Below are 17,071 nucleotides of genomic sequence, written 5' to 3'. Positions count from 1 at the left end.
TAACACACAGGGTTGCCAGACGATAAATGACAAATTATCGTATTTTGAGGGAAATAATCGTACATTCCCGATTTGACGTTGCTCAGGACCATCCGCGGCAGTAAAAAAGCACAGACTGTCTATAGCAGAGGTTCTTAATCTTTTTGACCTCGGCGCCCAACTTTCGAACTACTGATGGGCCCACGCAAATATTAAGCCTGAAATAGTCATCTTACTCTTGATTTTAATTATATTCAATCATTATATCTAACCTACTTGCGGTTCACAACTTTGTCAAATGATGTGAAACCATGTGTTAATCACAAATATTATTTATTTAACATATACATCTTAGGCTTAGTTCAGGCTAATTAGAAAAATAAGTACTAACCAAATATACTGTATAAGGAGGGACTCATAAATAACTGATGAAAAATAAATGTACATCCAATTATGTTGTTCTAAAATAAGAAACTAAATCAGTGATTAAAATGTTTCTTAACTAAACTGTCAATACAATTTAAGTACATTTGAAAATACAGTTTTACCACTTTAGTCATATTTTTTGCGCTTAAGAAACTTCTCTATGACTTTAGCTCCAGACTAATTCTGTTATTTTGAGATGGCGTGGGTGGGTGTGATGGTGGAAAATGGTATTACAACTGAGTAACATATTTTTTGGCGAATGGTGAAGAAACACTGGTCTATAGTGTATATCTTAAAATGCAGTTTTACCTTTACATAAGATGCCAGTGGTGCAACAGCGGGGGGGCGCTAACAATTGGTTGTTAGGAGACACATGACTACCTTTCCACTTCAGGCGCCTGTTCTTGTTTACAAATTGTCACTTGTTAAAGGGCTCAAATTATCGTACATTATTGAATTTTTGGAGTTAAAGGGTGAAATCATCAGACGTCTGGCAACGCTGATTACACGTCCCATTGTAACAACATGATGCCAGATTAGCCTGTTTGCTGAAGTAAAGCAGAATGAACAAACTTTCACGAGCTTTCACGTCCATAGATGACTCTTGGCAGAGCCAGAGGCTTTATTTTAAGACGTGTAACAATGCCTTTAATTTTTTTATTTATTTAATTTTTTTTATTTTTTACATCAACATTTAATTTCCACAAGGAAGGAGCTTTGTCCTTTATGAACACATCATGAAAAACATTTAAAAAGAGGGAGTTTTTCCCCCCACATTTGGTAAATGTGACATGAAAAAGTACATTTTCCATACAAAACGTATAGTTGTCTCATAAACACAAAGATAGACAATGTTACACAAAGGCAACGGTGACTGCCTTCAGGTTATTCTACAGTAATCCTAGATATCTCTGTGTAGACAAACACAGGAGTATTGTTTAATATCATATCCATAAAAAATGGCTGTCTGTAATCTGTATCTTCAGATGTTTTAGTGATTTTAGTGCAAGGGGGAGTAACACTGGTTACTTTTTGTTCACGGCACCGAGCTTCTCCTACTGGAATAAAGGCAGCAAGGTTTCTTAATGAAAGGAACGGTCGAGCCCACTTCTCCGCAGCTGGAGTAGACGCTTCCCTGTTCACTCTCAGAGTCCCAGGTGTTGCCTTCCTCGTCGTCGTCGTCCTCCTCCTCCTCAGAGAGCTCCTGCTTGAGTTCCTGGATGCCGGAGTGAAGCTCCATCAGCTGGCGGACCAGAGCTTGGTCCTGGGATCGCATTTCTATCTGTGCACACAAAATATATACTGTAAGTTGTGTGACGGTGGGGAAGTGATACATATGGCTCCATTCCTGGGTGGATCTCGCGTGAGAGGAAGGTGGGGGGTTAATCATTTTGCATTGCAGTCTGCAGAAAATGATGGAGAGTGCTACTCTACTCCACATAGCAACTAACGTTGTAGTCAAAGTTGGAATTGTCAGGTTTCATGTCTCAATTAAACCGCCACGAATGGGGCCATATGAATCCCCTTCCTGTGGATCCTTGGGGCGGTATAGCTCGGTTGGTAGAGTGACCGTGCCAGCAATTTGAGGGTTCCAGGTTCGATCCCCCGCTTCCCATCCTAGTCACTGCTGTTGTGTCCTTGGGCAAGACACTTTACCCACCTGCTCCCACTGCCACCCGCACTGGTTTAAATGTAACTTAGATGTTGGGTTTCACAATGTAAAAGCACTTTGAGTCACTACAGAAAAGCGCTATATAAATATAACTTCACTTCCTACTGTATATTTAGTTATTTGTTTACTAACTTATTTGAAATTCTTCTTTCTGCAGGTATTTTATTATGAAAGACTGTCTAAATGCAGACTGTTGACTCAATAGAACTGGTAAGTAGGTGTGTGAGTATGTGGATGATGTGGTGTGTGAAGGTACAGTACAGGCCAAACGTTTGGACACACCTTCTCATTCAATGCGTTTTCTTTATTTTCATGACTATTTACATTGTAGCTTGTCACTGAAGGCATCAAAACTATGACACCTGTGAAGTGAAAACCCGTTAAGGTGACTACCTCTTGAAGTTCATCGAGAGAATGCCAAGAGTGTGCAAAACAGTAATCAGAGCAAAGGTGGCTATTTTTAAGAAACTAGTTTCAGTTATTTCACCTTTTTTTGTTAAGTACATAACTCCACATGTGTTCATTCATAGTTTTGATGCCTTCAGTGACAATCTACAATGTAAATAGTTATGAAAATAAAGAAAATGCATTGAAATGAGAAGGTGTGTTCACACTTTTGGCCTGTACAATTATATTACAGTAGCTATGTTTTATTTTTGCTATATCACAGCAGTGATGTGCAGCAAGGCACTGACTTTTATTGTCCGGTTAGTAAGAATAATGACGTCACACTTACATCAAAGACATTACGCAGGGTTTAAAAAGTCATGATGTATAACAAATGTTTCCACAAACATCGTATTGGCGACATGCGTGGCAACCAGGCATGCGCCATCCAACCCAGTTTATGATTGTGCAACCAGCTGGTAAGCTCAGCTAAGGCTAAATTAAAAAGTGCCAAACAAACAAATGCGTGTATAATCTATAAAATTGCATGTACTGTGTGCGCAATTGATAAGAAGTGCAAAAGTGGTGCACTTGGAAAAAAAGTGCATTATGTTAGGTTAACACTGCTATGCTTTTATTTTGACGTTACTTTGCACTGAGCAGGAAGTCACCGTGTGACAATACAACAATACATGGCGACATAAACAGGCTCATTATCCATAAAAAAATGAATGTTGAGAAAAGCTGTCGACCATGTATGGCAGGGGTGTCCAAACTTTTTCCACTGAGGGCCGCAGACTGAAAAATCAAAGCTTGCGGGGGCCATTTTGATATTTTTTCCTTTTTTAAAACCAATAGAATATATAGGTTTTTTTTTTAACCTTTATGGCTTTTCTCAAGTTTGGTCCCCGATACCCGGGAGGGTTTCAGTCATAAAAATGTTAGAAATAAGTAATAATTATTTTTTATTTTTTATTCACTTTGGACACCACTGATGTATGGCATACGCCGTCTTAAACAGGCACTTTTCAGTCATGTGGAATACAGATGAGGACTTGGTTGACTTGGGTTGTCAACATAAACAGAACTGACTTATGTGGGTTCCACTCTATATTTCATTTCAACCTAACTTTGCAGACTTTTTGTACCCTTTTACGTTTGTAGAAGAAGGGAGTGGTAAATCTTCCATACTCCCATTGATTCAGCTGGCGTGTATTACTCCTCTCATTTGGTTGTTACTGGGCTGTCAATGGCTGGCTTTTTTAAAGAGCTCAAACTGCAACAACTCTGCAGTTGATTCAGTACAAATCACTAAAACGTAACATAGTCTAGTATTGGAACACATTCTAATTCAGAGACCGTAATTGGAACACAAAATTTGTGACAGTAGGTTGTTTTATCCTAAAATGCACAGGTGTCAAATTCAAGGCCCGGGGGCCAGATCTGGCCCGCAAACACCTGGAAATGATATGTGTCAATAAAGTACTTGATATTTTCTCACTAAATGTAATGAATTTTTTTCAATTTGAAAGAAAAAATGTGTACTGCTTGAAATTGCATACCTTTTAAACTTTAATAGTATTCAATATTACAGTATATTATCATACTTTACAAACATGTTTTGTCTAAATAAAAAAATAAAAAACCCAAGCAAACTTTACAGCAAACTACTCATTGAATTAATAAAAATGACAATACATTTTTACCTTGTTCTTTACAGCATATTAATGTAAATTGAAAAAAACTACTACTGTTTTTTGCGTTGAAATTCTGTTGACTGAGCTGCCAGTTTTTGACTGTAAAATCTACAGTTGTTGTTTTTAACGGTGCATTACTGTAAATGGAAATAACTTGTACTCTTTTTCCATTAACAATGTAATGCTGTAAAAAACAATGTAAATTTAACGCAAAAATTCTGCCAACTAAGCTGCCCCAGCTTCTTACGTAACACCCCCCTCCCCCCAAAAAACCCCAGTGGTACTGTTTTTCCATTTACCGTAAAATGTTGTAAAACATTTTTAAAAACACTATATTTTACAGTAACATTTTGTAAATGTCAAGTTTTGACTGTAAAATCAATAGTCTGCTTAAAACTATTTATATAATTAATAATGAAATCCAGAGGCAAATTCATACATTATGCAATGTGGGCCTCAATGAAAACGAGTTTGACATCCCTGCTATAATCCTAAAATATCGACAGGATCGACACCAAGCGTATTAGCATGATGAGATTGGTATTTTTCAGTTCTTTTTAAAGTATTCTTTCGCAAATATCTGTGTCGTTGTCCATGTCACATTGTTGTTGTATTTTATATTACAGTACATTGTTTACAAACTCAATGAAACAGTTCTTGGACGCACATGAAAGCCAATAGTAGGTTTTGCCTTTGTTTCCTTATTATTTTTGGTTTTGCCTAAAAAAATAGGTTGTATTCCGACAACAATCAGTGCCAACTCATATTTACATTTTTGTTGAAAACGGAATCCTATGAATCCTATGGCATAAAAAACCCAGGTTGTATTTACCTGATATTTGCTCGGTACCAACCCCTGTCAGTATGGTTGGATGGATGGATGGGTTTGTGGTTAAGGTTAGCTCAGGTGGGTTAGTACTGTCCTTCTCAAATAGTGGTGCCATGCCGGTAACAGGTGGAAATAAGCTTACAGTGTCATGCAGAGGTATAGTTATTACATTTTTTGAATATGGCTTAGTAAAATGGATGCATGTACGTACACTTTGTATATATATATATCATATAGAGTGGAAAAACAATCACACTTTGTCAGTACGGCCTTTTAAACACAGTGACTTGTAATGTATTCTCAAATTGCTCGAAAGTCCTGACCCTTACAATCTAAGAACACTTTTAAAAAAAATACAGCAGTACTTCAATTTAGGAGATTAATTGGTTCTGTAACAAACCTCTAAACACTATAAATTTGCATCTCGATAAACGTCTTCCATTGAAATTAATTGAAATCAATTGAATTGGTGCTTGGCCGCCCACAAAACAGCACCATTAGTAGCGTGCCTTTTAAAAAGAAAAACAAACTTTTATATAAAAAGTATTGCATAAAACATAATACAGTAGAATGCACTCTAAATAACTATAGTATTTTAATGTAATAATAATAAACAGCATTTACCTTGGACTTTTACGGTACCACCTATGAGATGCTTCTCCGTCAAACACATCAGCAGCAGCTTCCTCATATTTTCATGAATAAATGTCCGGCGTTTAGATATTATTTTAACATTCTTGGCTGGCGTTTGACATATTCTGCTTTGAGCAGTGAACGCTCGAAAATGTATTCGCCAAGTTGGCAACACGCTGTCTCGTTTTTGATTCTTTCTTTCCTTAATTCAGTGCATATCGTCCTCTTCTTGTTCTCACTCTTTCCTTCAAAACCGCAATAAAAGTTCACCTCCAGGCAGCTACAACCCTAAACTAACACCCTCCCCGGATTGCTAATAATCAAATGTAAACAATCAAATGCAGATACTTTTTCTTATGCCTTCTGATCTCTCTCTCTCTCTCTCTCTCTCTCTCTCTCTCTCTCTCTCTCTCTCTCTCTCTCTCTCTGTCTGTCCACTACTTGCTGACACACCCCCCCCCCCCACACCCCTGATTGTAAATAAATGTAAATAATTCAATGTGATTATCTTGTGTGATGACTGTATTATGATGATAGTATATATCTGTATCAGGAATCAATTTAAGTGGACCCCGACTTAAACAAGTTGAAAAACTTATTCGGGTGTTACCATTTAGTGGTCAATTGTACGGAATTATGTACTTCACTGTGCAACCTACTAATAAAAGTCTCAATCAATCAATCAAAAAACCACTGTCCTTCACATTTACCTTCTTCCTCCCCATGGTTGGAAAACATGGTTATGTCCATCTTTAGCAATAAGCTAACGCTAGTGAGTAAAACCAGATGTTTTGGGCGGATTTTACGGGGTTCATTGTGGTGTTTACTGCGCCAACTAATGGGGGAGATGCTTGTAACTCAAATTTTTGCTTGCAAGTTAAAGCATAACAATAAGCTAGACTTAGACTTAGACAAACTTTAATGATCCACAAGGGAAATTGTTCCACAAGCTGAGAGACAGCTCTTAAATTGAGCTACCACTGTATTCTCACTTAGCTGATGACTATATTGTATAACTATATATTTTGCTTTGACAAAACGTACTCAATTTTTAGGTTTTTAACTAATTGTGCAGGACATCAGTTTACATTGATGAGCTGTGTGTGTGTGTGTGTGTGTGTGTGTGTGTGTGTGTGTGTGTGTGTGTGTGTGTGTGTGTGTGTGTGTGTGTGTGTGCATGCAATAGTCAAGTGAAAAAACAGGCTGTGAAAACACACATCGAAGGGAATGTCTGACAACGGCTGACATTTTACCAACATGACTTTCACGTATCTTAGGAACAAAAGGCGAGTAAAACCTTGGGCCCCCGGCACATAAAGGCAGAAAATGGCTGCTGTGGTTATTTAGTGGGACGATAAATGCCTTCCACTGGAGTGCTGTGTAAATTTACAGAAATGTATTTAACCATTGCCTGTATAACTCACAGGAGTGTTTTACTGTGATACCATTCAGTCAATACAAACTCACTAGGACTGGGATATTTAACTTAAGTGTTTTGGGGCCCATATTACCAGAAATCGGACGACTGGGGCCCGGACTTCTCTCTTCACTATTAGTCTTATTTTGTTTATTCCACAGAATCAGCATCCTCTACAGCAGGGATGTCAAACTCGTTTTCATTGAGGGCCACATCACAGTTATGGCTGCCATCAGAGACAGCGAATAATGTATGAATTTGCCTCTGGATTTCATTATTAACTATATAAATTGTTTTAAGTAGACTGTCGATTTTGCAGTCAAAACTTGACATTTACAAAATTGTACTGTATAATATAGTGTTTTTAAATTATTATTTTTTAAACACTATATTATACAGTAACATTTTGTCACAACGATGACTCTTGCTGGCCTACTGCTTTCGGTAATAGCGCCATTCCCAAATTATGTGGGCTCTATCGATAACCTCACTAACAATTTTAACGACGCCATGCGCGACACCATTGATAGTAGTATAGCACTGTTAAAGCTAAAAAGGGCCAATAAAAGGTGTACCACCTGGTTTACAGAAGAAACTAGAGCTCTTAAACTATCATGTAGAAAGCTGGAACGCAAATGGCGCGTGACTAAACTTTAGGTTTTCCATCAAGCATGGAGTGATAGTTTAAAGGCCTACTGAAACCCACTACTACCGACCACGCAGTCTGATAGTTTATATATCAATGATGAAATCTTAACATTGAAACACAAGCCAATACGGCCGGGTTAACTTATAAAGTGCATTTTTAAAATTCCCGCCACACTTCCGGTTGAAAAACTCCTTTGGATATGACTTATGCGCGTGACGTCACAAAATCCACGGAAGTGGATGGACCCCATCGAACCCGATACAGAAACCTCTTGTTTTCTTCGACAAAATTCCACAGTATTCTGGACATCTGTGTTGGTGAATCTTTTGCAATTTGTTTAATGAACAATGGAGGCTGCAAAGAAGAACGTTGTAGGTGGGATCGATCTGTGTATTAGCGGCTAAGTACAATACTTACAGCTGTACAACAAGGACTACTTACTACGCCTAGCCGATGCTTGCCGCCAAACCCACGGATGAAGTCCTTCGTCACGCCGTTGATCGCTGGAACGCAGGTGAGCACGGCTGTTGATGGGAAGATGAGGGCTGGCTGGCGTAGGTGGAGCGCTAATGTTTTTATCATAGTTCTGTGAGGTCCGGTTGCTAAGTTGCTAAATTAGCCTTAGCGTCGTTAGCAACAGCATTGTTAAGCCTTACCAGGCTGAGAATTTTTAACCGTGTAGTTACATGTCCATGGTTTAATAGTATTGTTGATCTTCTGTCTATCCTTCCAGTCAGGGGTTTATTTATTTTGTTTCTATCTTCATTTGAGAACGATGCTATCATGTTAGCTCAGTAGCTAAGTGTGTCACCGATGTATTGTCGTGGAGATAAAAGTCACTTTAAATGTCCATTTTGCGTTCTCGACTCTCATTTTCAAGAGGATATAGTATCCGAGGTGGTTTAAAATACAAATCCGTGATCCACAATAGAAAAAGGAGAGAGTGTGGAATCCAATGAGCCAGCTTGTACCTAAGTTACGGTCAGAGCGAAAAAAGATACGTCCATCACTGCCTCTCCAGTCCTTCACTGTAACGTTCCTCATCTACGAATCTTTCATCCTCGCTCAAATTAATGGGGTAATCGTCGCTTTGTCGCTCCGAATCTCTCGCTCCATTGTAAACAAAGGGCAATTGTGAGGAATACTAGCTCCTGTGACGTCACGCTACTTCCGGTACAGGCAAGGCTTTTTTTATCCGCGAGCAAAAGTTGCGAACTTTATCGTCGATTTTCTCTACTAAATCCTTTCAGCAAAAATATGGCAATATCGCGAAATGATCAAGTATGACACATAGAATGGATCTGCTATTCCCATTTAAATGAATAAAAATTCATTTCAGTAGGCCTTTAATAACTTATAAATGCATGCTTACCCTAGCTAAAGCTTATTACTACTCAACTCCCATCCGCCTAAAAAAAAAAGATCCTAAATATTTGTTCAGTACAGTAGCATCGCTAACCCAACAAGGGACTCCTCCGAGTGGCTCCACCCACTTGGCAGATGACTTTATGAATTTCTTTAACAAGAAAATTGAACTCATTATAAAGGAGATAAAAGACAACACATCCCAGCTACAACCGGGTTCTATTAACACAGATACGAACGTATATACGACGGATATTGCCCTCCAAAATAGTCTCTCTCTTTTTGATGAAATAACATTAGAGGAACTCCTGCGGCGTGTAAATGGGATAAAACAAACAACATGTTTACTTAACTTGACCCATTTCCTGGGAAACTTTTTAAGGAACTGTTTGTACTATTAGCACCATCAGTGCTAAATATTATAAACTTATTATTAACTTTCCTCTGGCACCGTTCCCCTTTCATTAAAAAAAGTGGTTATTCATCCTCTGCTCCGTGGGGTGGGAGGGGGTACCCACATCTGCGGACCCCTCCAAGGTTTCTCACTGTAGCCCATTGGGTTGAGTTTTTCCTTGACCTGATGTGGGATCTGAGCCGAGGATGTCGTTGTGGCTTGTGCAGCCCTTTGAGACACTCGTGATTTGGGGCTATATAAATCAACTTTGATTGATTGATTGATTGAACAACATATGAACGCCGCTCCTCTTTTACTTCTCAGACCAGCTCCTCGATAGACATTTTACAATCAAGCAAAACACAACAAAAATGTAACAAACAGAAAAATATGAATGCAAAGGGTAATACACACCTACAATATTGTATATTATCACTTTTATGCAGAAATCTATTGTAAAAATATGCTTTCGCATCTGTTTCTGACACATGCGTATGGGGCTGGCTGCTCTGAAAACAAACCCCGCCCACTCTGCTTTGTTCCTCGTCTGAGCTGCTGTGACGTACACTACCGTTCAAAAGTTTGGGGTCACATTGAAATGTCCTTATTTTTGAAGGAAAAGCACTGTACTTTTCAATGAAGATAACTTTAAACTAGTCTTAACTTTAAAGAAATACACTCTATACATTGCTAATGTGGTAAATGACTATTCTAGCTGCAAATGTCTGGTTTTTGGTGCAATATCTACATAGGTGTATAGAGGCCCATTTCCAGAAACTATCACTCCAGTGTTCCAGTGGTACAATGTGTTTGCTCATTGGCTCAGAAGGCTAATTGATGATTAGAAAACCCTTGTGCAATCATGTTCACACATCTGAAAACAGTTTAGCTCGTTACAGAAGCTACAAAACTGACCTTCCTTTGAGCAGATTGAGTTTCTGGAGCATCACAATTGTGGGGTCAATTAAACGCTCAAAATGGCCAGAAAAAGAGAACTTTCATCTGAAACTCGACAGTCTATTCTTGTTCTTAGAAATGAAGGCTATTCCACAAAATTGTTTGGGTGACCCCAAACTTTTGAACGGTAGTGTAGATTACCATAATAACTCGTATAACACCCAAAAGCGCAGATTTCAACCATTGAAATACTTTCTGTAGTTCAAGACTTACGGTCATTTAAAAACAGCACTGCACGTCATAATGGCGGCTACAGTTTTGATGTTAAAGGTCTAAAAAAATTATGTAGAACGTCCGGCGGGCCGGATTGAAAATCTTAATGGGCCGCATGTGGCCCGCGGGCCGTATTTTGCCGAGGTAAGCAATACACTCATTAGCTTATGAAAGCTGTAATTCTGGAACTTACCAGCTCCCTTCGTAGCCATGCTAGTGCGCTCTCAATGTCCAGTTTGGGGCCTTCTCCAGCTGAGCATCCTTTCCTGGGGCAGTCGGCCCTGCTTGGGGGATCCCTGCATGCAGCCCCTGGCTCATGTTCATCAAAGGTGGTGACCTTGCAGGAGAAGTCCCGCAGTCGAGTTAGAACCACTTCCATCATGTTAGTTTTTACGACAGCAGCTTTTCCCTGCAGTTGTATTCAGCCCGCCGAGCCTCGTCTGATTCTGTTATGACTTGCTTGGCACTTCTGGGGCACTTTCTACCCTTCCTCCTCCCGCCTTCTCCCCTCTCTTTTCCTGCCGTCTGTCTTTCAAACGTCAACGCCACCCATCTTGGCACAGCTAGCCAAAGTCATTGGAGCATGAACGTGACAGCCCGGCTCTGACGTCAGTTGTATCACTCAAGTGGTTGTCAGGGCAACCTGTCTTTTCAATTAAAGATCACATGGTGTGTTAGAAAAGGATTTTTGGATGAATGAATGTAAACCCAAACGTGCACCCACGGAGCCATCCAGCAAGAGATTTGTCACTGTTTTTCTAAACTGAACACCATTTTGGGTCCCCTCTGTAGCCCCTAGCAACCTTGTCTATTCACACATGCAAACCTCTTCTCTATCTGAATGAAGGCTCACTTTTTTTTTTAATTAACGAAAATAGCCCATTAAAGGTTATTTTAGTCGCTTGTTTTTGTCCACATTTGGAACAAAAAGTACCAACGTCATTGCGTTGCATTGGATGACAACATGGGTCTCAAACCCAACTTTTGGACTAATGAAATAAATAGCCATTCGTTGATGGGACACAAAAGCCAAGATGTGAAGAAACACTGAAGAAAGTAGAACAAATTGCAAATCTCTAAATATTACATTGTCTTATAGGTAAATTAGTTTCTGGGTGATCTCAGGGTTCCATTTTGGGCCCTCTTAGTAGTTTCTAGCAACCTTGTCTATCTATATACAAACTTCTTCTCTATCTGAATGAAAACTCGCTTTTTTTAAATTAAAGGCCTACTGAAACCCACTACTACCGACCACGCAGTCTGATAGTTTATATATCAATGATGAAATCTTAACATTGCAACACATGCCAATACGGCCGGGTTAACTTATAAAGTGTAATTTTAAATTTCCCGCTAAACTTCCGGTTGAAAACGTCTATATATGATGACGTATGCGCGTAACGTCAATCGTTGAAACGGAAGTATTGGTACCCAATTGAATCCAACACAAAAAAGCTCTGTTTTCATCTCAAAATCCCACAGTATTCTGGACATCTGTGTTGGTGAATCTTTTGCAATTTGTTTAATGAACAATGAAGACGGCAAAGAAGAAAGTTGTAGGTGGGATCGGTGTATTAGCGGCTGGCTGTAGCAACACAACCAGGAGGACTTTGACTTGGATAGCAGACGCGCTAGCCGACGCTAGCCGCCGACCGCACGGATGATCGGGTGAAGTCCTTCGTCCTTCCGTCCATCGCTGGTACGCAGGTGAGCATGGGTGTTGATGAGCAGATGAGGGCTGGCTGGCGTAGGTGGAGCGCTAATGTTTTTATCATAGCTCTGTGAGGTCCCGTTGCTAAGTTAGCTTCAATGGCGTCGTTAGCAACAGCATTGTTAAGCTTCGCCAAGCTGGGAATTATTAACCGTGTAGTTACATGTCCATGGTTTAATAGTAGTAGGGCAGCACGGTGGCAGAGGGGTTAGTGCATCTGCCTCACAATACGAAGGTCCTGAGTAGTCGTGAGTTCAATCCCGGCCTCTGGATCTTTCTGTGTGGAGTTTGCATGTTCTCCCCATGACTGCGTGGGTTCCCTCCGGGTACTCCGGCTTCCTCCCACCTCCAAAGACATGCACCTGGGGATAGGTTGATTGGCAACACTAAATTGGCCCTAGTGTGTGAATGTGAGTGTGAATGTTGTCTGTCTATCTGTGTTGGCCCTGCGATGAGGTGGCGACTTGTCCAGGGTGTACCCCGCCTTCCGCCCGATTGCAGCTGCGACCCCGAAGGGAATAAGCGGTAGAAAATGGATGGATGGATGGATGGTTTAATAGTATTGTTGATCTTCTGTCCATCCTTCCAGTCAGGGATTTATTTATTTTGTTTCTATCTGCATTTGAGCCCGATGCTATCACGTTAGCTCAGTAGCTAAAGAGCTTCGCCGATGTATTGTCGTGGAGATAAAAGTCACTGTGAATGTCCATTTCGCGTTCTCGACTCTCATTTTCAAGAGGATATAGTATCCGAGGTGGTTTAAAATACAAATCCGTGATCCACAATAGAAAAAGGAGAAAGTGTGGAATCCAATGAACCCTTGTACCTAAGTTACGGTCAGAGCGAAAAAAGATACGTCCTGCACTGCACTGTAGTCCTTCACTCTCACTTTCCTCATCCACAAATCTTTCATCCTCGCTCAAATTAATGGGGTAATCGTCGCTTTCTCGGTCCGAAACTCTCTCGCTGCATTGTAAACAATGGGAAAATATGAGGAGTCCTTCCTCCGGTGACGTCACGCTACTTCCGGTATAGGCAAGGCTTTTTTTTATCAGCGACCAAAAGTTGCGACCTTTACCGTCGTTGTTCTCTACTAAATCCTTTCAGCAAAAATATGGCAATATCGCAAAATGATCAAGTATGACACATAGAATGGATCTGCTATCCCCATTTAAATAAAAAAAATTCATTTCAGTAGGCCTTTAACCAAAATAGCGTATTGAAAGTTATTTCAGTTTTGTTAGTTTTGTTTTTGTCCACATTTGGAACAAAAAGTATCTAGGTCATTGTGCTACATTAGATGACAACCTGGGTCTCAAACTTAACTTTTGGACTGATGAAATAAATAAAGAAATAAATAGCCATTCATTGATGCGACACAAAAGCCAAGATGTGAAGAAACACTCAAGAAAGTGGACCAGAATGAAAATCTCTAAATGATGCAACGTCTTAGAGTTAAATTGCTGTCTGGAGTTCCTCAGGGTTCCATTCTGAGCCCCCTCTGTAGTTCCTAGCCAATTTGTCTGTTGTGGGCCTGATTTTATGTGTTGTGTCTGATCCTTCCCTCCCTCTTCCTGCAGTGAGTGCCGATGGGCGGGGCGATCTCCGGGAGCACATGACTCCCTACACACCTGCAGCTCGTTTGGGCTAATCAGCCGGCTTCTTAAGCAACACTCTCTCTGTCTCCAGTGCTGGATTATTCTCTTTGGCTTCAGCATCTCACGAGTGCTCCCAGAGATCTCCTGCCTCTCGCCACATGTTTATGCTCCCGTGTTGGAATTGTGCTTTTGTGAGTTTGGTGCCTTGTTGCCTTTTTTGTTAAACTTTTGCGCTCGCCTTTTTCCCATATTAATGGTGATTTTCTGTTCAGCCATTTTCTGTTGTCACTTTTCCCCTGAGGAATTTGCAGTTGATACCTTTTTGCTACATTCTTTGATGAACTGTGTTTTTGTTGTTACTTTGTTAATAAACCCTTTTTTTGTATCATACTCTGCTACTAAGTCATGGCCTCCTTGTTTGACCCCTGACATAATAATCCAGCCAGCATGGACCCAGCAGAGTCTGACAATTTGAAACATGTGCTCTCGTCCCAAGCTACCATGGTGAATCAACACGAGTCATCCCTAAGGCAAGTGATGAATCACCTGCAGCAGCTCACCACCAGCGCGTCTCAACTGGGCGGTCAGATGGCAGCACTAAAGGACAAACTTGCTCCCTCACCTGATTCCGCTGCTTACCACCCCGCTGACACCCAGCCGACCGGCCCAGTACCTCAAGCTCGTGAGCCATATATCCCCATACCAGCCAGGTACTCCGGAGATTTAGGGACCTGCTCACAATTTTTACACTAGTGTAATTTAGTATTTAATCAACAACCCCACATTTATGCCACTCCCCAAGCTAAAGTAGCTTTTGTTATGAGCTTGTTCACCGGCCAGGCAGCAGCTTGGGCCCTAGCTATCTCCTCTCAACAGCATGAGCTAATAAATAATTACCATTTGTTCACAGAAAAGATGAGATGAGTTTTCGATCACCCCGTAAAGGGCAGGCAGGCCGTCAGCCAGTTACTGGATCTTCAACAGGGTTGCCTTTCAGTGGCAGAATGTGCTGTGAATTTCCGTGTGGGTGAGGGGATTCTGTCCTTCAGGCCATTTTTTTAAAGGGGTTGGCAGGGGGATTAAAGGATGAGCTGGCAGTCCAGGACGAGTGTAATTTTCTTAACTCCCTTATTGATCTATCCATCCGCCTTGATAATAGGATAAGGGAAAGGGCTAGGGAACGTGAGGGAATGAAGAAGAGGCGGTTTCCCTTCGGCGCCCAACCCAGCTCACCAGACTCCACTGCGGGGACGTTTGGAAGCCACCTACTACGCTCACAAGCCACGGCCGCCACCTGCTGACGAGCCCATGCAACTGGGACGGGCTCGCCTCACCCCGACAGAGAGACAACGCAGGATGCGAGACAAGCTGTGTCTCTACTGCGGCCAAGGGGGCCACTTCATCTCCCGCTGCCCAGAGGTGACAAAAAGACCAGGCTTACCAGTAGAAGGGGGAACTCTGGTGAACCGCATCTCTTCCTCCTCAGCTTCAAGAATCCAAGTACCAGGTACGAACACACGGTTCCGGTCCAGGTGCTGGTGGACTCCGGGGCCGACGATAGTTTTATAGACTGTAACTTTGTGAAGGCTCATGACATCCCCATATACGAACTGTCCTCCCCCAAGAAGGTGCACGCTGTAGACGGCCAGCTATTAGAGCTAGTTACACAAAACTGACCCACTGAAATCAGTATTCTCCAGCAACCATCATGTACACCTAGACTTTACGTTATCTCATCACCTCTTAACTCTGTCATTTTGGGAATTCCTTGGCTCATGCTCCACAATCCGCACATAGATTGGTCCACTGCCACCATCCGTAACTGGAGTCTCCACTGCCACGCCCACTGCCTCCACTCCGCCCTGCCCGCCAGACCGCCAGACCCACCCACAGCACTTGAGGTAATCGATTTGAATAATGTACCCCCTGACTACCATGACCTGCAAAAAGTGTTCAGCAAAACTTCCGCCTCCTCACCGCCCCCCATAGACCTTACGACTATGCCATAGATTTGCTTCCCAGTGCTCCTCTCCCCACCAAAAGACTTTTTATTTGTCCAAACCTGAGCGTGAAGCCATGGAAAAATACATTACAGAGTCTGTAGCAGCCGGCGTCATTCGCCCCTCCTCCCGTGGGGGCCGGTTTTTTCTTTGTAGGAAAGGACAAATCCCTGCGTCCATGCAAAGATTACACTGGTTTAAATGAAATCACAATCAAAAACAAGTACCCACTCCCCCTGATTGACTCTGCATTTATCCCCCTACACACTGCCTGTGTCTTCTCGAAACTAGACCTTAGAAATGCCTATCACCTCATCAGGATTAGAGAAGGGGACAAATGGAAGACAGCATTTAACTCCCACTTAGGGCACTTTGAGTATTTAGTCATTCCCTTCGGACTCACAAACGCGCCAGCAGTTTTCCAAAGCCTGGTGAACGATGTGCTACGGGATCTGCTCAACAAAACTGTTTTTGTGTACTTGGATGACATCCTGATTTTCTCAAGTTCTATTGAACAACACGTGTCCCACGTTCGAGATGTTTTGAAAAGGTTGCTAGAAAACAAGTTGTATGTCAAAGCAGAAAAGTGTGAATTTCATGTACCATTGGTAAAATTTCTGGGTTTTGTGGTCGAGAAGGGACTGCTGGGGGCTGATCCTCCAAGGTGGAGTCTGTGAAGGCCCTGTTCTTGTGCACCCAGATCCTGAGCTGCAGTTTGTGGTTGAGGTCGATGCCTAGGATTCCGGGGTAGGGCCGTCCTCTCCCAACGCCTACCCTCAGACAACAAGCTCCACACCTGCGCCTTCTTCTCACTCCCGCTGAATGTAACTACGACGTGGGGAACCGAGAACTCCTGGCGGTGGTGCTGGCATTGCAAGAATGGCGACACTGGCTGGAGGGGGCTGCTCAACCCTTCATTGTATGGACAGATAACAAAAACCTCGCCTATCTCCGCACTGCCCGCCGCCTGAACTCACGGCAGGCCCGCTGGGCCCTGTTCCTGGGCAGATTCCAGTTCACTATCACCTACCGCCCTGGGTCTCGGAACACCAAGCCGGACGCACTCTACCGTCAGTTCGCCCTGGAGGGGAGGGAGCCCTCTAAGGAGACCATCCTGGACCCCGAGTGTGTGCTGGGAGAGGTC

General features: G+C 41.9%; 1 long non-coding RNA gene across 1 annotated transcript in view; it reads left to right on the top strand.

The window, feature by feature from the left end:
- LOC133636207 (uncharacterized) overlaps positions 1-14,294 on the top strand; it is a 33,224-nt gene extending 18,930 nt beyond the window's left edge. The window contains exons 4-5 of the long non-coding RNA XR_009822197.1: positions 2,235-2,287; positions 13,910-14,294. This is a non-coding gene — a long non-coding RNA (uncharacterized LOC133636207). The remainder of the gene's footprint in view (positions 1-2,234; positions 2,288-13,909) is intronic.
- The last annotated feature ends 2,777 nt before the right edge of the window (positions 14,295-17,071 follow it).

Source organism: Entelurus aequoreus, linkage group LG20 (genome assembly GCF_033978785.1).
Source record: "Entelurus aequoreus isolate RoL-2023_Sb linkage group LG20, RoL_Eaeq_v1.1, whole genome shotgun sequence".
Lineage (NCBI taxonomy): Eukaryota > Metazoa > Chordata > Actinopteri > Syngnathiformes > Syngnathidae > Entelurus > Entelurus aequoreus.
This window is presented reverse-complemented; position numbering and strand designations above follow the sequence as displayed.